This window comes from Lissotriton vulgaris, unplaced genomic scaffold (genome assembly GCF_964263255.1).
Source record: "Lissotriton vulgaris unplaced genomic scaffold, aLisVul1.2 SCAFFOLD_1127, whole genome shotgun sequence".
Taxonomy (NCBI): domain Eukaryota; kingdom Metazoa; phylum Chordata; class Amphibia; order Caudata; family Salamandridae; genus Lissotriton; species Lissotriton vulgaris.
The window spans coordinates 36,150-56,775 of NW_028241743.1; positions in this window are offsets into that span (position 1 = coordinate 36,150).

Consider the following 20,626-nt stretch of genomic DNA (forward strand, 5'->3'; position numbering starts at 1 on the left):
GATTATACTTAAAAACACTTAGCTAAAACACAAGATAAAAAGAGCAGCCATAACATAGAGCCCGGACCTCCCAGCATGCACCCCGCCCACTAAGACGGTTGGTACGACCCACCATCAAATTCACATATCAGAGAAAGGGTGGGTGTAAAACGGCCATGTTTAATTATCAACATTCATAAACATGACTTAACAATACATATTAAAAATTGAGAACATCAATAACACATTTTTAATATTGACATTCAAAGTTCAGTTATACTAGTTACTTTTCCCCCAAGCACTAAGGGGCCCTCTGGCTCGCACCTCCAAATCTGAGCACCCCACGCAAGGCGCAAACCCCCTGCTTCCTTGAGTGATGGGCCCCTGCCCTCTGGTCCTTGTCCGCCATATCCGGGCCCCACCCCTCGACCACCAAGCTGCCCAGGATCCCAGGAGGCTCGTAACCTGGCGCCCGTGCCTCCCCAGCCGGTGGGCCCATTCTCAGTGCGGAGAGCTTACCGTATCTCCCCTCAGTGCTGGCCTAGGGAGTATGCAAGGAGGACTACCGTTCACTCTGTAAGTCCATGTCAATGTCCTAAGGCCTCTTAACAGGTGCAGTGTGGGGTCCGCCCGTCCGGCGCAGGAGAGGAAAGAGACCAGGACCACGACTCCCAGAGCCTAAATAGGCCAGAGTCTCCGCCCTCTCCCGCACCGGACGCGCGTCATCCATGACCCGGAAATGGATCACGGCCGGTCGCCCATCGGGCGAGCCGGCCGCCTACTCTCCCCTGGACGTGGCGAGGAGCTGGGAGGCTGGGCCCTAAGTGCGCGCTCGTCGAGCATCACGCTTGGCAAACCTATCAGTTACCATTAAAACATTCCGTACCTATATCTTACTTGCATACCATGTTTGTCTGTCTTACTGCAGTCGAGATACATTTCTACACCATAATGCAGACAAATTCCGAATGTAGAAGTTGTAAATAAGTAGGGTCGGCCTACATCTGGTTGTTGGAGATCTAGAATCTTACATTCCTATAAACACGTCAATGCTGGAAGTTAATTTTGGATTAGTATTAGCTAGAGAAACAACTGCTTCTTTGTCGTGAGTGGGTTAATGTATGCCATCTCCAAAAACACATTTTAATGAACTTCTAGCATAGCACTCCTGCACCTAACAAAAGTTTTTCTACATCTAGGTGTAATGTAGTTGTTGAAATATGGCATTCATAATTCTTAATTTGAAATCCTTATTTGGCTTCAGAAAGGTGGAATTTTAGGCTCATGAAGCACACTGGTAGACACCTAGTGTCATGGGGTTAGGATTAGATGTAAATTTAAGGTTAAGAAAAGGGTGAGTATCAGTGGGGTCCCCAAGCAAAACGGATGAATGACTTCTAATCCCAGTTTTTTGCGAGTCATACGTTAAGGGTTCGGGACAGAGAATAAACTGTGTTGAAGGGCCCTCAGTGCGAAATGAATGAATGACCTAGAAACGTAGAGGTTTATGTGTATTCACGAACAATCCATCCGACTAAGTAAAGAGGGCAATGGGTAGTGCTTGAAACCTATGTCCATTCTAGGTGTGGAGGTGCGTTGTATGGGACTTTTGAAAATCCGATAAAAATCAAAAATCTACTCCAAACAGCTGTTTTTAAGAAGGCTTTGTGAAACAGGCCTATGATGCCTGAACTGAAAAAGGTCACCACAGGATAAAATGTGCTGCAGTTATTGACATCTAACTGCACTTTAAAAATGTCATTAATCATCAGGATAGGTATTCAGGATGGATAATGCTCTATTGATAAGAATGATGAACGACCTTTGTGTGCATGTTTTTATGTTATGGAATTGAGCGTTTGTAAGATAATTTGTTACTGTCTAGTAAAGCAGGAATAATGAAACTTCGTAGCTTCCCTGTGGAGGTGGGTCCCCAGGAATGCAGGCTATCTTTGGAGGTTGCAAATGTAAGCTAGGGTAATTGCGCACTAACATTTGCTTGTGTTGGAAATGGAATAAAGAGCCCCGAGTTGGCATTTTTAACGCTTTCACTGTATAAGAAGCAGTGAGTTGGACTTTTTAAAAACTTTTTCTCATAGTCTAATGCAGCAGTGCATTTTTGCAAACCATAATAGGATTAGAATTTCTCTACCTGCCTCGGTTTGCTTGGTATCATTCTAACACCCAATACATGGGGATGTCTTAAAGCAAACACAACCCAATTTTAAAGCAAATAATTGTTTTTAGATGGTAATGTTTGTTGCCATTTAATGTATGTACTTTGGCCTGCAACTTCTTATGCCACATATAGAAACTGAATCAATACCAGTGTTTCTTATGTGAAGCCACATGTCTATCAATGCCTTATCACCTCTACTGAGCATGCAGATGTTCTTGCATAGAAATCAACACGCCAGTATTTTTACTCTTTGCTATTGAGCCTATGTAAGACATTGATACTTTACTCAAATATTCGAAGACTGCAGTCAGAATGGTAAATAATCTGGTCCTTGAATCTGAGCATATGTTTACGCCTCCACTCCATAGAGGAAGCATGGAAATATAGCTAGCATGTGGACGCATGGAAATGCTGGGAGACGTTCACTAGCACCCTGATTGATATGTTTGTTTAACAGGTGGAGACCCGATCAGGGCAGGCTTCACTAGACCTACATAATCCAAGTGTCCTTCATCCTAAACCAGAACAAGCTACCATCTAACTGGCTCAACAGACATTTTGGCAAATGCGAGTCTACCCTCTCCCTTGTAGTTAAGCCAAGGTTGCTATAGTTAATGGCCTGATCAGGGTTAATTCTTTCGGCACAAATGCATGGCAACAAATTGCTGGCGAGGAGGAGATGTGGCCTAATGGCCAGAGCTGCTGTCCTTGGAACTGGGTAACAAGGTTCCAGTCCTGGCCTCGTTTTGCTTAATCTTCCTGTGAACCATGTCCCAACATCCAATAACAATATCTACTGCAATTTGGTACTTATGCAAAGCACGCTAACGCCCTGGGGCCATAGACTAACTGACAAAAATACAAATTGTGCTCTTCTTGTATAGTTACTTTCTCTACTTCTATTGAAATCATGATGTTGTGAACCTGTTGCATTATTTCCCGTTTTGATGGTTTAAATCCATGCCAAGCTTTTTTTGGCACATTTTGTCCAATACTGATACTGGTCACGGACAATGAGTGCTTACCAAACAACATCTTCTGCTGCCTGTGGTTTGCTGAGTGCAACTCAAGACTACTGTCACCAGCATATAAATGGGCCACAGTTCACTGTGGCTGCATTAATTCAGCCTCAATCTATCAGTCACTCGTAAAAAGGAAGTACTTTTGTTGAGAAGTATTTGTGCTCTGGTGGTTTCTGGGTGGATTTGTTCTCTGATGGGTTCCTGGGTGGATTTGGATTTGGTCACTGATGGTTTCCGGGGTGGATTTGTTCTCTGGTGGTTTCTGGGGTGGATTTGTTCGGTGATGATTTTTGGGACGTGTCTTTGGCTTGACGCAAGACCATGTCGAACGATGTGGGGACTACTGGAGAAAGAAAGAGGCTCAGAGCAGATGCCAAAGTAATGTGGATGGGAAATTACTTCAACTACAGAGAAAACAAGCATTACAAAAGCCTATAGGACTGATTTTAATGTGCTAACGCATGTAAACACATGCATTCGCAAATGGCACTTACATGCATTACTGGCATGTAAGTTCTGTTTAATAGCACTTTAAAGAGACATATCGGATATGGCTTTACTGGAAAAAGAAGCAGCAACAGATCAATTATTTCTGTATAGCATGCATACAGGAGTCAAAGAGTTGAATGTAGCCAAGAGTGTGATCATGGAGTGTCCTTTTCCAATGCAAATTGTCCCTCATGCATTCCATCTAAAGCACTTCCTTGGAGGTGGAAGGATGCTCCAAACAGCCAAAAACCCTGGTGGTAGACCTTTTCCTCTGAGTGGCTCCAAAGTAAACAATATCTCTCTCTCGCTCGCTCTCTCTCGCGGTCTTGTATACAGCTGTGACACTGCACCGCTGCAGATCTCGCCTTCGTGTTCCTTGCATTAGGCATGGCCTCTTCTTCCATTTCGTACATATGGACAAACATGTATTAATAACTCTGGCTGTGTGCGGGTCTGTGGTGGGGTGCGGTATTTGCAGAATATAAAACTCGAGCAATCCAGTCAGCCCAGACAGGAAACTACATGTGACGGAAAAATTCTTGATGCCGAAATATCGGGATACCTGGAGTATCCGAAGAAAGTGGGTAATCCGACGGTGGCTTCTGAACAACTTGCATCTTTGAGCGATTGGCGGGCCCTGTCGCATGAGTGTCAGCTGCACTCCCAGGGGCTTCTTTTGATAGTTGTGTGTGGGGGGCACCGCCATGTGTTTGCATCGTTTCAGGTTTTTCTGCAGATCTTTCAGACTCGCACCCCCGTTACTCGTGCACCCTTCCCTCGCAGCACCGCTCTGACGCACTTCGTCAGAATGTGCTTGTACTAAACTTTTACGAGATGAGCCATACCTTACTTATGCAAACTTTATGTTCGAGTAAACATCCTGGTCACGCGGCCACATTTCTCCCTTATCGGAGGTCACATGCTTCCTTGCGGCAGCCTCCCTACCGGCTGGAATGACGTGCACCTTATCTCGTTCACCGACTGGCGGGAACAAAGCCTTCGGAGGTACATATGGGCGCAGCTGTCCGTGCACTGGCGTGCTTCACGAAACCTGCCCTAGACTTTCTTCCATTAATTATGCTGGGAATGCTTGCTTAGACAGCAGCAACATGGCTTCCGCCATCTCAGTCCTCCATGCCCTTTCATCGTCCTCCTTCACACCACTGGTCAGTGGGAGGAAATAATAGGGTCAATCAGGTTTCCTTCCTGCCAATGCCCGAGCCTCTGCTGCGCATGTGGAAACATTGCGAGCACGTGCGCCGTTAGAGCACCCTTAAACTGTGAAACGTGTTCAGTTCTCTTTATTGCATCCACCATGAATCAGCACAGCCACCACCACCATGTCAGCTCAGCCTTCAATACATCGCCGTTGCCTAGGAGCAGTCACATTCCAAAATAATGTATACAAAGATCCCATGGTGAGCATGACAGTTAAGGCGACATGAACATGCATAACAAGCTAATAGACCATAGCACACGTGCATGTCTGTATTTTCACGCCCTCGCCCCCCAGTGCTGGAAGTGCAGCAAGGTTACCAAAAATACACTTGACCCAAATGTTTGAGAACTGGCGTCACAATAAGTCATTCACACAAATTTTGGAGCCCCCCCCCCCCTTTTTGGAAGAAGCATGGAAACATGGCTAACTCCAGGAGACGATGGACTACAGAGTTGCTTCCAAAGTTTGAACATTGCCTGATTAAACCATGATTTCCAGCATAATGCTAGAATACCACTGAATCCAGCTGCACAGCCAATGAGTTATGGGTCATTTCCTGCCCTGTTGTCAATGCAATGCTTCTTCTCATTGCGTGGCTGTGCACTGCCGCCTCTTGACCGTGGTGGGGTGTGCGCACTCATTGATCTGTTTCTGCCTGGTAGCTCTTTGGATATTTTCACCTACGCCAGAAAATATGATTCAGTCATCCATACCAGCTCCAAACAGGATGACACACCTAGATCAGACACCATTTCCAACTCCTCCAATTCCACCTCCATCAGCGCACCGCCCTGAAGTGATAGTGAGACAGATAAAAATCAAGGTAGTGGCCCATCTGTATCGTCTTTTTTTTCGAGAGGTCTGGACTGTCCGCAGAGGGAACAGGTTACAGGGCACACGTACACGGGCAGAGTAAAAACCTGAAGAGGCAAAAGGGGTGGAAAAAGATTACAAAAAGAAACTCAGATCGGGCAAGGGGGGGAACAAATAGAAGACCCGGATAATAGTGTACAGGTAGTCAACCTCTCATCAAAAGAACTCACCACGGACACGATCCCCCTATTAAATAAGGGGTTAAGCTTCAACCCGTGTGAAACTGGTGTCACCTGCAAATTGAAGGTTGATTTATTCAAATTTATGCGCAGCCTAAAATTGAAAAAATTCTTTGCCTGTAACCTGACTGCAAATAAAATGATTCCAAAGACTACGACTGGTAATGTGTGTGGTGTACCTTCTATTCAGGATATACAAGCAACAAGATTACTACTATCAATCGCAGAGGTAGAGGAATCACCCTACACTATGACACGACTTTTGGAGGAACTGGATATTGATGTAGACTTTTTGTTGTCTAGTGGACTGCAAAACAATCAAGGTGGACACCAACCCTGCCGGATGAGAACGCCATTGACAACTTCCACAAACTGGGTCTCGAGGACCTGGATCACATTGGTGTAAAAAAAAAATAGGTAACACAGATTCTACCAAGATAACTTGAGGTCTGGTGATAGACTGGCTCTCAACTCTTGGCAGTGACAACACAATACTAATAAAGAGGCAGACCAGGGAGGAAATATTGTTATAAACTCAGAAGACTTCAACCAGGAAATCAAGTACGAATTAGATGATGTAACATGTTAAGAAGAAATTAACCACAACCCAATAGGTCCCCTTTGTACATTAATCAACAAACAACTGTATCTGGCACACGCAGGGCCTTCTGGATGATGATGAGCTCGCTTATCTTAAAATCTTCAGACCTACATACCCAGTCCTATACACCTTACCCAAAGTCCAAAAACGTGCCCTTTCCCCCAGGGAGACCTATTGTTTCGGGGATTGGTGGGCCCACAGAGAAACTTTCTGAATATGTAGATCTTTTTCTTGGTCCGGTATTAGGCACACTAGCTAGTTATATTCAGCATTTAAAACATATCCTAGGCTTACTTGCGGACCTACAGTGGCAACCATGGATGTTGCTCGCCACACTTGACATAGTCGCCCTGTTCACCAGCATCCAGTCAGACAAGGGAATTGAGGCTGTCACACGCCTTCTCAGCAACTGACCTGCTGCTCAATGGCTACATAATGAGATGCTTATTGGAATGATGCGACTTATTTTGGAAAATAACTTTTTCTTATTTGACAACAGATGGTATGGGCAAACGAGGGGTGTTGCAATGAGTTCCAAATTCTCACCCTCGTTTGCCAACCTTTTCATGGGCTGTTTGGAAACTGACTGGATTTGGGCAGAGAGGGGGCTCCCTGGATCGATCACATCATTTATTGTGGCAGGTACATTGACGACTGTCTTTTGTTGTGGTCTGGCTCCGAGATACAACTTAAAGAATTTTGTGATTACCTGAACACCAATGACTATGGTATGCAGTTCACCATGGAACATAGCAGCACCAATAGTGTCAGTTTTTTAGACATTGAATTGTACATACATGAGGACAAATTTAACAGCCGCCTCTATCGTAAGGGCACTTCCTGCAATTCGGTCCTTCATGCGGACAGCTGTCATCCTATTCACCAAATGAAATCCATTCCATTTGGCGAATACCTCAGAGCCAGGCGGAATTGTAGTGATAGGGAATTTCAGGAATGCATACAGGATATGGAAGTAAGATTCCGGAAAAGGGACTATCCTGCCACCCATTTGAGAAAGGCTAGAAAGAGAATCACTGGGAACAAACGAGCTGACACATTGAAGACCAAACCCATCACGTCAAATAGTGACCAGACCGTATGTATGATCACTGATTTTAACAGTCTGAGTCACACTTTACGCAAGAGTATGAATAAGCATGGGAACATACTCCTTACTGACAGCACATTGGGCGGTAGTATCACAGGACTTTCGTCTGCAGTGTCTCACTCTATTAGGCAGTTACATCCATTTTCTTCACACATCTATTTCAAAACCTCCAAATGCATATCTCAATCTTCCCCATTACTACAACTGGCATATGTGCGTCCATCGCTCTGTGTGCTTCTCTAGAGAGGCCAAAGGTTGGAAGTTCATGTAGTCTGCACACCTGACTTGCTACCAGGCACTGTGAGAGTCGCATTGCTTTCTATCTTAGTTCCAGATCTCTCAATCTTGTGCAGTCAAACGCCCACCCACAACCTGAAATCACAAATGCGCCTGGAGGTAAACCATGCACCACTGTTCAAGAGTCATATGCTGAATAAAAAAAAGTACATTCACACATCTTGGAAAAAGCGAATACCCTCAGGGATTACAAAATGAAGTAATGTGTAATGTATACAGGGATTGCATCGCTAATATGGAATACCTAAAAGGCTTTTGGTTTTTTTTTACATTCATTTTTGAAATATTATTCCGTGTTTTGGGCATAAAGTGAAGGACATGAATATAGTGACTGATAGAAACCCGTTTCAAAGTCTTGTTTTAGTCGTCGGTTTAATAGTCTTTGAGGACTGGCCACATTTACAGCCCTGGCACCTTGCAAGTGGCAGATTTCAATTCCGACATCCCGGATTCAGACTTTCATTCTTCAGAGTTCGATATACCATTTAGTTAGAAAAGAGTTCAATCAGATATTTATAGCTCAATTACACTGCAGGACTGCCTTATCTGCGATATCCTGTTTTTAGGTCTTATCTAGGCATTCAAGACATGCTGTATTCAGGATATGGGCATTAAGCTACGCCCATGTTTTTAATTGGCTCCTTTGACTGTCTTTTCCAAATGCTTTTGTTTCTAAGGTTAATCTTTTATAGTCCCTCCTTAGTACCGCCGTTTCTCCTTTTGTACCCTCCGATAATGACTGCCCCCGTTGTGTCTGTGGTTACTCAGGGTCTGTTATTTCCTGTTTGTGAGCACCATTTTCCTTTTTGGAGCACAATGGCATGCCGTGTTGGAGCTTGAATAATGGCGGCGCATGACTTTCTTGCGCGACTCGCACATCGTTTTCGTTTAAAAAAAAAAATTATATTTGTTTATGCAGCGCATATGGAGGCTGTGGAACTTTCTTGCGCGGCTCACCCAAACCCCTGTTTTTTAATGACATATTTTTGTGCAGTTCAGCTCGCCAAACTTGATATTCATGGCGGCTACGCGCCTTTGTTTTTTTTTGTTACTTTGGTGGCATGCTGCATTTGAGCTTGGAGGCATGGTTCTTTTCACTGGCCCTAATGCATTGAGGGCTGAGGCTCGGACGTCCCCACTTGATCTGTCTGGGAGGCAACTGCTGACCACATTCATGGTTTCAGCACGTCTGCGTTCCCCTCTCCCTGTCACAGACGTCTAGCCGAAAGTTGTGCCTGAGAAAACACCAGCATCTTGCAAGCTATTACTTTTTGTTTTTGTCTTGTTGGCTCTGGGGAGGCGAAAGGGGGCAGCTGTTATTGGTGGGATAGGGTTGCATCCAGACGGTCACAATGAGCCATACCTGCTGACCTTCTTTTCTACCTTGGCAGCCAAATGGCTTTATCCCATTCTGCTCAACCTTCCTTACATACATCCTCCCTGGCACTTATGCCCATGATCAGTCTTGAGTGCTAACACACATGAGCTCACCCCAGCGCTTTTGCACTTTGGGTGTTTTGGTTACATTGACAGTAAAACTGCAGTTTATAAACAACCTCTTTAATCGGTAACTTTTGCAGAATTTGGAATTCATGACCAAAGGACTAGATTCTGCTCGAATGTGGCCACTCTAGTTTGGATACATGAATGTCCTAGTGCTCAACAAACCTCTTTACCTGTGTGCTTCTATAGTTGCCGTTGGATATACTTATGGTGAAGACGGCACTCGCCATTCCTACTAGTGCCACTGTATTTGATGTTTCAAGTGGCCTTTTAGTGATGCCCCTTAGATAATTGCCCTTTTGGAAATTCAGCTTCACGAGTTACTATTGGTTGCTGCTGAATCCAGATAACGAATATACTGTGATAGTTTCTGGATTAATTACCATATTTGTATAGCCAGATGTTGTGACTCAGTGCTTCAATGCATCCACTCCAGGTATCTGTGTCTGAGCCTATAGTAATCACTGTGAAACACTGTAGGTCCACTGTGGCTTTCGTCCTTCTGAGGTCCATAAAACGATTTTTTTTTAGTTGAGCAACAAATAGTATCTGTTAATAGTCAAACTGAAAATTTCTACCATGGCGGTCTCAGAGTCTAGCCCAAACTGTCATAACTGTGAAATAAGTGGATACACATATGCATGACTGCTTGCCAAGTTGTGTATCTGTTTGTGTACTACTTGAGGCACTTTCAGGCTTACCTCCTATCCCCCAATGCTCTTTGAGAATGGTTAGCAAACAAAACAACGTGGCTTGAGGTAGACCTTTGGCAAAACATCCTCAGCAGTCTGTTTCTGATTAGTTAATTCTTTTTACAATGCATAACCATTTCTCTGTGATGGGTTGCTTTTGTCAGACCAGGCTGTTTTACTCGAAACCTTGCAGTGCTCCAGACAACCTCACTGAAGGAAGCAAACATTTCTTTAATTCTTTAATTCGATGTCGTGAAAAGCAAGGAATGAGGTATCCAGTGGCCTCTGTTGCGAAGAAAGTGTCAAACCATTTCGCATGAGGGGGGACAGCTTTATGCCCCCTTTGCCGGATAGCATTCCATGCTGGGCATGTAGTTGACGGTACATAATGGGGTTTCTTTACCTGGACAACGCGCCATAAGAAGTCAGTGATTGCAGCACCCTAGAAAGAGCGCTGTAAGAGAATTTAAGATGGTTCAGCACACGTGAGAAAGCACTGTAACGGAAGACTGACAGTTAAGAAAAGACCAGGAGTTATAGAGACTGAGCGGTTTTACCGCCCGGGGTTATGTTGGAAGAGATGTGAGGCTGTTGAGTCCCTGGACAGAGCCCTGTAAGACAGGCCAGTCGCGCCCCGGAGATTGAGTTGCGAGAAACATGGGGTGTGAGCACCCTGGGTAGAGCTGTATAAAAGAAGACATGGGTTCCAGACAATGGGCAGAGTGTTGAGTGCTGTAAGAAACAGCAGGACACAAACAGTGTTAAAACTATGCATTTTGCTTAGGTATCATATAGCACTGTATAAACCGCTATGTATCTTCTGGGCCCCGGAGTTTCACTGTGCAGGTTAAGAGAAGATTGTGTCTGGATAACACTGGTTTTGAGAGCAGAAAAAGTGAGCGGGGTGTTGCCTTTGTTCAATTAAACATTTAGGGGACACAACTAGTTTAATGCTTCTCCTAGTTCCTGTGCAGGAACACAAACGCCTCACACAGCTCCAGCTACCCTAGTTTAACAGAGGCAGCGCTGCGTCGCATTGTGCTGCATCGTGGCACCTTATCCAGCACCATTCTTGGATTGCAAGAGATGAATTTACCTGAAGTGAGGGCAGCATGGGTTCCCCACTTGTCCCCCACTGCCCCTGTACACGGTGTGACCAGGCACACAATGTGGGCTGCAAGTGAGGTGTCTGCGCCCCTCCCCCCGGCATGCTTGGCACAGAAAGCAAAACTACCTAATACTAAATGCAAAATTATAGCAACCCATTGGTATTACTTAGTATTTATTGCTCAAATAAACATATACACAGCACTGCAGTTCTCCGCTGAAATAAGACAGTGGACTAAATGATTTTGATTTGTGGCATTATAGAGGGGCGGGTAGCATAGCTTTGGACATGTATTCTCGGTGCTGTACCAACTGGTGTGATAGGTCATGAGAATTGGAGGATGCGTTAAGTGCGCAGCTGTTGAAACACAATTCCATGGAGATGTGTGACAATTTTAAAAGAAACATAAAACGGTGGTCCCAAATACCTGCAACGTCTTAGTCCCGGGAGCCACTATGCTGCTCCCTACTGCGGCTACGAAAAGGACACTTCTGGATCGCAGCTCCAGAAGCATTTGTGACTGTTTCAGGTGAACCTTTAGAAAAGGAAGAAAGTACCCACACGTCCAATTGTTTAATCTCAACTTATTTAGAGCAAGAAATGAACCAACTTGATCATGTTCATCTCGGCAATTACTTATGCCTTTTATTCGTTATTTTACAAAAAAGCGATATTTTTAGAAAAAGAACAAGGAGTTCTCCACAAACATAGCCACACGTTTTAGTGAGTAACTTTTACAACAACATATGTGCAAACATAGAAAAACGAACAGTCAATACATTTCATTTCATGATATGACGTGAGTTTAAAACAGCAAACAATGAGTGTTGTACAGAGTTCCCCAATGGGAGCTAGGAAATTAGCTCAGCTTATCTTCTCTCTCACTCAGTTAAAAAAGGGGGGATTAAGTGCATGGTGTAGACCCTTTTCAGAATGTAAGGATACCTCACACAGGCTACCGGCAGGACCCCAACTGTTGTCCCAGCCGATGACCGTCCAGCGTCATCATCGGTATCCATCTCCTACGGCAGGCTGGCGGTGCAATGCCCGTCGGGCAGCAAGGGAAGCTGCACTTTGGCGGAGATCTTCTATTCCGAGCCAACGGGTGTGTGTGTGTGAGGGGCCTAAAAAAGTGCAATAGTGAGCGTGGTGGTGTTTTTTTTTTTTTTTTTTTTTTTTTTTTTTTGGTGTAAAAACTTTTATTGATGTTCATCATCCATTTAACAACAAGACAATTACACAGTAATCATGACAGGAGAAAGGAATACGGTGTCCTGTAGCAATACACAGCTATTTAGCCGACAACCCTCCGGTCCGGCAGCAAAGGATGAGGATGATACGGCAGACCATCAGGAGAGAAACATCGGAGTCATGAAGTTTTACTTTTTTAAATAAAATTTTCGCTAACTGTTCCATGTATAAAACGTTGGAAAACAAACCAAACAAAGTGGCTCAATAATAGTGCTTAGATGCTAAGCAATATAGAACAGAATACGCTGGTAAAACACACCGACCCCCCACCCAGGCCTAACCCCTTCACCCCCCGCAGGACATAAACAGGAGTTCCCACTATATGAGTACAGTAGTAGTCTTGCCCCGTGGCAGCCCACAGGTTAGCCAATCATCTCCTCCTCATCTTCCGAGTCTTCGTCTTCAGCCTCCTGAAGCGGGTCACATATGTCCCCTCTATATCTATTCCAGGCCTCCCACACCCCGTTCCATTTCCGTGGATTCGCTCTCACTTTGTAGACAGTTCGTTCGGTTAACATCAGTTTGTCCATATGTTGACACCATAGCGACAAGGTAGGTAACTCAGCCACCCCCCACCTCTGTGCGATATCACGCTTAGCCAGCATCGTTCCAATTGTAACCCACTGCCGTTGTCTGAGGTTAAGATCAGTGCCCTCCCAAACATTCAGAAGACAGAGGCGTGGTTCGGGTGTGAGGGAAGTGTCAAGGGCCTGGGAAATCGTGCGCATGACCTGTTGCCAGTACCGGGCAATGAGAGGGCAGCCCCACAACGTGTGCAGTAGTGTGCCATCCTCCCCACATCCTCTAAGACAACGAGGGGAGTCAGCCCTGTGCATTTTGTGTAGGGTGGTCCTCGTGTAGTACGTTCTGTGCAGTATTTTCAGTTGTATGAGTCTGAACCTTGCGGAAACCCCAGCCTCCCTCGGGGATGCTACAGCAGCGTTCCAGTCCGTCTCATCCATAGCGCCCAGCTCATCCTCCCATTTTTCTCGCAGGGTCTGTAAGGGGTCAGGGAGATTGTTCAGCAATTTGCGGTAGGTGAGTGAGGTGGCTTTTGTTTGCATGTAATCCGTAAGGAGCCGGTCTTCTAGGGGCGAGGATTCCGGGATTGTGGTTCCCGGCTCCAACACCGCCAGGAGAGCGTGCCTGATTTGGACGTACCTATACGTTTCCGTGGGGCTAAGCTCATATTGTTGTTGGAGTTGCTCGAATGGTATCACCCCAGTGGATGTCCAGAGGTCCCCCACCGTAGAAATGCCTATATTGTCCCATTGGGTGAACCCTTTACTGGTCCTCAGGCAGCCCAGTTTTTTAGTGTCCCAAAGCGGGGTAAGCTTCGTAATGACTCCCTTCCACTGTAGCTTGGTGAGTGCCCTGTACCAGAGGATGATTGTGTGTTTAGTGGGGCCAACCAGGTTCTTGAGTAGACTATGGTTATAGAGGGGGGCCAGGAGACTCTGTGTCCCGAGTTGGGCCCTGTCCGCCATGTACGCCGGGTCAGTGTGTGGTGCATGGATCCATTGGTTAAGGACCTTAAGTTGGGACGCCCAGTAATAAAGCTGTACGTTCGGTAGCGCAATGCCACCATCGTACCAGCCGCGGTTCAGTTTGAGGTGCGCTATCCTCGGGGGACGCTCACCCCAAAGTAGAGTGGTAACCATCGCGGTAATCTTCTGGAAGTAGGAGGGCGGAATCGCGACAGGCGCATTCTCAAAGACGTAAAGGAAGCGTGGAAGCGCCATCATTTTGAACAGCGCAGCGCGGCCTAAAAGTGTGAGCGGCAAGGATGACCAGTGCCGCACGTCTGCCTTCAAACGGAGGAGGGGGGGCGCTAGATTTCGATTGGTAAAGACGGTCATATCGTTAGTGACATGGATACCTAAATACTTGAAGGAAACATCTGTTACCACCAACGGACAATGGTCCGGGAGGACTGGGCGAGGGCCCTTCAGTACATAAAGGACCGATTTCGTCCAGTTAATTGTGTAACCAGAGGCCGCACCGTGCTTGTCGCAAAGCGCCAATAAAATCGGGACACTCAGTTCGGGCGCCGATATGTATACCAGCATATCATCCGCATACAGTGATATTCTATCTTCCCAGGTCTCCGTCCACCTGATGCCTCTCAGCAGTGGTGTCGTTCTGAGGACGATCGCGAGGGGTTCAAGGACCATCGCGAACAATAATGGGGAGAGGGGGCAACCCTGGCGGGTTCCACGCGCCAAGGAGATCGCCCGAGAGATATGTCCATTGGCCGCTACGTGAGCTACTGGGCCTGTGTAGAGTAGTCGGATCCAGGATAGGAACTTCGGGCCGAAGCCCATCCGGTGCAGGACCGCGAATAGGTACTGCCACTCCACCATGTCGAAGGCCATCCTGGCGTCCAGCGACAGGATGGCTGCTGGCTCTGTCAAGGAGTGCGCACGCGCCAACGCGCCGTGTACTCTACGGAGATTTAGTGCTGTACTCCTGTGAGGCATAAAGCCGGATTGGTCCGGGTGGATCAGCTGGCCAAGGTGTGGGGTCAGTCGATTAGCGATCACCTTCGCCAGGATCTTCGCCTCTGCATTGAGTAGCGAGATCGGGCGGTAGGACGCACAACAGTCTGGAGGTTTCTCGGGTTTTGGGATAGCTACTATCGTTGCCAGGCGCTGATCCAATGGCAGCGTTCCTGACTCTCGACAGTTCTCGAACATGGCCAGTAGCGGTGGGCCCAACGTGTCGGACATCGTTTGGAACCATTCGATTGGGATCCCGTTCGGGCCCAGCGCTCTGCCCGTGTGCAGTGCGCCTATCGCTATACGGAGTTCCTCCACCGTGAGATCCGCTTCCAGCTCGGTTTGCGCCTCCGGCGTTAGCCCCTCCACCTCAACCTCTTGGAGCGCCAGTTCAGCCTGTCTCGGCGTGACCACCACTTCTGGGGTGTAAACAGATTGAAAGTGGTCTGCCAGGAGGTCAACTATCTTGGGAGGGTGCGTGTGAAGAGTCCCCGTGTGGTCTTGCAATTGCAGGATATGCCTGCCTCCGTCTCGCTTTTTGTCCAGCCAAGCCAACAACTTGTTGGCTTTGTCGCCTACATCATAAACTCTGCACGCCGTCGATTCGATCCGTTCCAACACCCTACGGCGGAGAAATTCGTCATGTTTTTGCTGGCAGAGAGTCAGCGCGTGCCTGGTGGCCTCTGACGGCGTGGCCATGTGGGTCGCGTTTGCTTGTTCTAATTGCAGTTCCAGTTCGACCATTTCCAGTTTCTGTTTGCGTTTATGGTCGGCTATGGTCGAAATGGCCTGGCCCCTGAGCACCGTCTTGTAGGCTTCCCAGAGAACCGTCGGCGAGGACACCGAACCGGAGTTCTCCTGGAAGTAAAGTTTAGTGGCAGTTTTAAGGGATTTTCGGATCGGGGGAGTTTTAAGATAGCCAGGGTAGATGGGAAAGAGACGCGTGCGGGCCGTGGCAGAGCAGGACAGCGCAGCGAGCAGGGGAGAGTGATCTGAAATACCCCGTGGCGCGATGTGTACATTGTCAAAAGTGAGTTTACCGCCCCCCAGTGTGAGGAAATAGTCTATGCGCGACAGACAAGCATGAGTGGAGGAGTAGTATGAATAATGGCGATCGGTAGGGTGAAGCTGCCTCCAAATGTCTACCAGACCCTGTGCCTCCAAGAAGTCCCTGAATTTCGTTGGGCCAATAGGGAGGGGGCGAGCCGGGAACCTGTCCATATCAGAATCAGCCAATGCATTAAAATCTCCGCCCACTAACAAATCCCCTTCCGGGAGTTCCAAAAGAAATTTACCCAGGGCCGGAAGTGCCGATGAATGTAGCGCCGGCGGGATATACGCAGACACCACGTTGATGGGCACGCCCTCCCACTGTCCACACACCGCCGCGAAGCGGCCATGTTGATCTGTTTTTGTGGAGTGGTGAATGAAACGTGACGCCCTTTTTACCCATATCCCAGTTCCCCGGGACCCCGAAGTAAAGTCTGAGTGTATCAGCATGCGGTATCCTCTCCTATCCAGGGCTTTGGAGGCAACCCCCACAAAATGTGTCTCTTGGAGGAGGGCGATATCACAGTTCAGTCTCTTAATGCATTGTAGGACCAGCCCTCTCTTTACTTTATCACCCAACCCCCGCACATTCCAGGACACTACCCGAAGCGGTGGTACCGCCCCAGTGTCATGCGTTACTACAGCAGGCCGCGGGGGATCCGCCATATTGTGGTCAATTGGACAGTTGAGCGCCCTGGAGGGCGGGGCGGAGGCATAACAAATAGGGAAAACCCCAGGCCATCGTAACTAAGCGTGTGTGAGTACCGATACATTGATCGAGGAGCAGAGGTGATATACCCGGTGTAAGGAATACGGTCAAGCGTGAGCACCAGCAGTAACAAGATAAGAAGTTGAGCCAAACATTTCAAATTAAACAACCAACACAACCCCCCCATTCCCAACAACCCCACCCTCCCTGCTTCCCTGCTACACGGACTCCAAACTGCCCGCCACCCCAATCTAGCAGAGTGCTTCATCCCACCCCAAAGAAAACACACAGTTACTTGCTCGTTGGGGGTGAGGAGCGCTCCGGAATAAGCGGCCCCTCATTCCCTCCACGGAGGCCCTCGGCCCAGTGTCCATGACGGTTCCAGCCGCAGTACCAAACTTTTACAGTGCACCCAAGTGGTCAAGGGTCCACCTCCGGACTCAAAACAGTTTCGTCTCGTATCGGAGAACTTCTGCCGCTGTTCGTACCCTCGGCACCTGCAGTGGTGGAATCAGAGTGAGGCGAGCCGGTCTTAGTCCGTCCAGGGCGACGAGAGTGGGAAGCCGGACGCCAGCCGTCCAGCCAGTCTCGCGCAGTGCTTGGGTCATCAAAAAACCATGTCCTATTTTCCGCCACCACCCGAAGCCTGGCTGGGAAGATCATAGAATATGGGAGTTCCCGTTTCCTAAGTTCTCTTTTAATGTCCAAGAATGTCTTTCGCCGCCTGGCCACCTCCGCCGTGTAATCCGGGAAGAAAGCTACCGTTGAGTTAAGAATTTTTACCGGCGGCGAGACACGTGCCGCCTGCAGGATGATGTCCCGGTCACGGAAGTTGAAAAGTCTCGCTAGGATCGGCCGCGGCGCGGCCCCTGGTTTCGGTTGACCACCCGGGACTCTGTGGGCTCGCTCCACCGAAAAGAAAGCCGACAGGCCCTTGGGTTTAAGATGAGTCTTAATGAGTTCCTCCACATAGAGATCCGTAGCCCTCACACCTTCTGACTCCGGAACGCCAAGAATGCGCACATTGTTTCGCCTGGAGCGGCCCTCTTGGTCGTCGAGTTTGTCCTTAAGGTGCTTGTTTTCGGCCATGACCGCTTCCATGGCCGTCTGCAGTTCCGAGACATCCTCGACCAGCGACTTCGTGACGAGCTCCAGAGAGCCAACCTTTTCCGCCATTTTATGAAAGTCAGCGCGGATTAGGGTGATTTCCGTTGAGATACAGCCCACCGTTGCCTGGACCTGGGTGAGAGCCTTCATGATATCGTCCAGTGTCGCCTTCTTCGACCCCCCGGACTCGCCTGGTTTCACAGGGGGAGATTTTCCCTCCGCCGGAGGGGAAGCGGTCCTGTCGCTGGTGAAGCGGTCAATACGAGTCTGGGTTGTGCCGCCTTTCACACCTTTCCCGGCCATCGTTCGGTCACGGAGGGAATACAGTTCGTCGGTCCGGTGGGGTGCCAGGTAGACGGGCTGTTGCCGCGCTGTTCCCGGTGCCGGGCGGAAGGACCTCTGTCGTTAAAAGTTAGACTCTTACACGGTCTGTCGGGCAAAGGGTGGTCGGTGGCTTCAGTAGTGTGCGGCCACCCGTCCAGTGAGACGTCGCTGAAGAGAGCAAGTCGAATGACGCAGGACAGGACCGTTACTGGGCTTGGGGCTCCTGCACCGACCACTTCCTGTTTGCGGCTGCCAGGCAGGCTGCACTTCCGGTCGGATTCAGCTAGCACTTGAGGGCCCGGAGGTGGGCCTAGGCTCCGGTCGATTCGACTTTCGACGATAACTCCGGCATTCAATGTTCGATTATCGTCTGGAGACCTGCCGCCAGTCCCGCCCGGTCTCGGGCGTTCAGTGCCGCCGTTGGAGGTAACAAACAGTCACGGATTATCGTGCGGATTGATGGAGAGGTCGCTTCCCCGCCGGAGCTAGTCCTCTATGCTGCCGCCATGTTCGGCTGCCAGCCACGCCCCCTAGCGTGGTGGTGTTTTTAAAAAAAAGTCAGTAGAGTCCTATTGGAGATTATTTTAATAGTCAGGCTCTCTGCTTTGTTAAAAAATAAAGGGGTATTAAGGAGTGGTGAACAATGAAACCAACCCTTATTCAACCCTTGTTGTGAAAGCGGTCGACATGTTTCTCGCCCTAAGGGCGATTCGTCAGGACCTTCGTGCTCCTATAATTGCTGGGATCCTCCTAATTAAGAGGACACCGGTATACGACCTGTATAGTGTCGTTCAGAAATGGTTCCTTACGAGGGACCTCCTGGGAACTGAAGAGAGATAAGCAGAAAAATGATGTCAAAGTTACTGTGACCAGAATACATCATATTCGTGCCTATATTCAAAGTGTCAGAAAATACGTGCCCAGTGGGTAACAATCTGTCTAAGTAATGACAGAGTCAAGTGGTATTGTGAGAGAGAAGGGGGTTAAGAATTCAACGGATCCAATGCGCGTGAAGGACCCGCACTGCATCGTGCTGTCATGCTGAATCACTATAGCATGCATCTAGGTGAATGCACCGTTCTCTCGGCTATGCAACATGCTTGGTGGGGTGGGTCATCACACTTCAAGACCAGTGGTAGTGATACACCCTAGCATAGTCAAGCGGCGTGTGGCGCCAGTATTTAAAATATTACATATACAATTGTAGACTAAAGTTTTAAGCCACAAATGATGAAAAGCCGCACAGGTAAAACGATTAAATGTGATTTGACACTCTGTCTCAAAGTTAATTCAACGCTGGCGGGGTGATCGTGTATACCAGCGAGGTAACGAGTGAACGTGCCCTGCTCAACGGGTGTGCGTGAGCGAGGACAATCTACAGATCAATGGTGCACTTACCCGTTGTGATTCCTCCTGAAGGCCTCACGAGCTGTCCAGGTGGGGCCAGCAGCGGGTGAGGGGTTCCTACGGGGAGAGTAAGGCATCCCGCGGGATCGTTAGGGAAAGACAAGCCATCCGGTAACCCGCGTCAGGGAGTAGGCTTGCTGCGTGTATAGGCAGATTGCAAGCGGTGTACCAGGGATTAGCTCAACACCTTACCTCAAAAGTCGCTGATGGCAGGCATCTCTGCACCTACCCTTCCCACAAGTACTCAGGTGACTGGACAGCCGGCACGGTAGTTGGGCACTGTCCGGTCTAGATAAGGAAGAGTTGAGCGCGCAACGAGGGGTGTGTCCTTCAAGTTGCTAGGTGACGGCACGCGGGAGTAGAAAGCAAAGAGGGGTTTGCTAGAGACACCACCTTCATCATTTCATTGGCAGAAATTTCTTTGAGAAGCAACTATTTTAAAGTTGAAAATGAATTTTTTATTCAGATCAAAGGGACAGCCATGGGTTGTCCCTATGCGCCGGAAATGGCGGTACTGTACATGGCCCAGTACGAAGAAAAATTCATTTATCAAAATAACCCCTACAGTAAGAATATCAAACAGTGGGCACGGTATATTGATGACATCTGGCTACTGTGGCAGGGTAGCCAGATGGAGCTGGATAATTTCTATCACTGGGTGAATGCAAGACACCCAGACATAAAATTCTCAATTGATTCTAGCAATAAGAAAATGACCTTTCTGGATGTGGAAGTAGGCATTGAAGGGGACAGGTTCTCAACCTCATTATTCAAAAAACAGACAGACAAAAACACCATCTTACATTATAACAGTGCGCATCCCCAAGGTCTTAAACAAAATTTACCATATGGCCAATTACTAAGGATTAGACGAAACTGTTCTGAAATAACCAACTTTGAGACACATGCAGCTACATTCTGCGATGAAATGATCAAGAGAGGCTACCCAAAAAAATTGCTAAAGCATTCCGCGAAAAGAGCGAGATATACCCCTAGGGAAGAGCTCCTTCAAATAAAACCAAAAAAGGAAC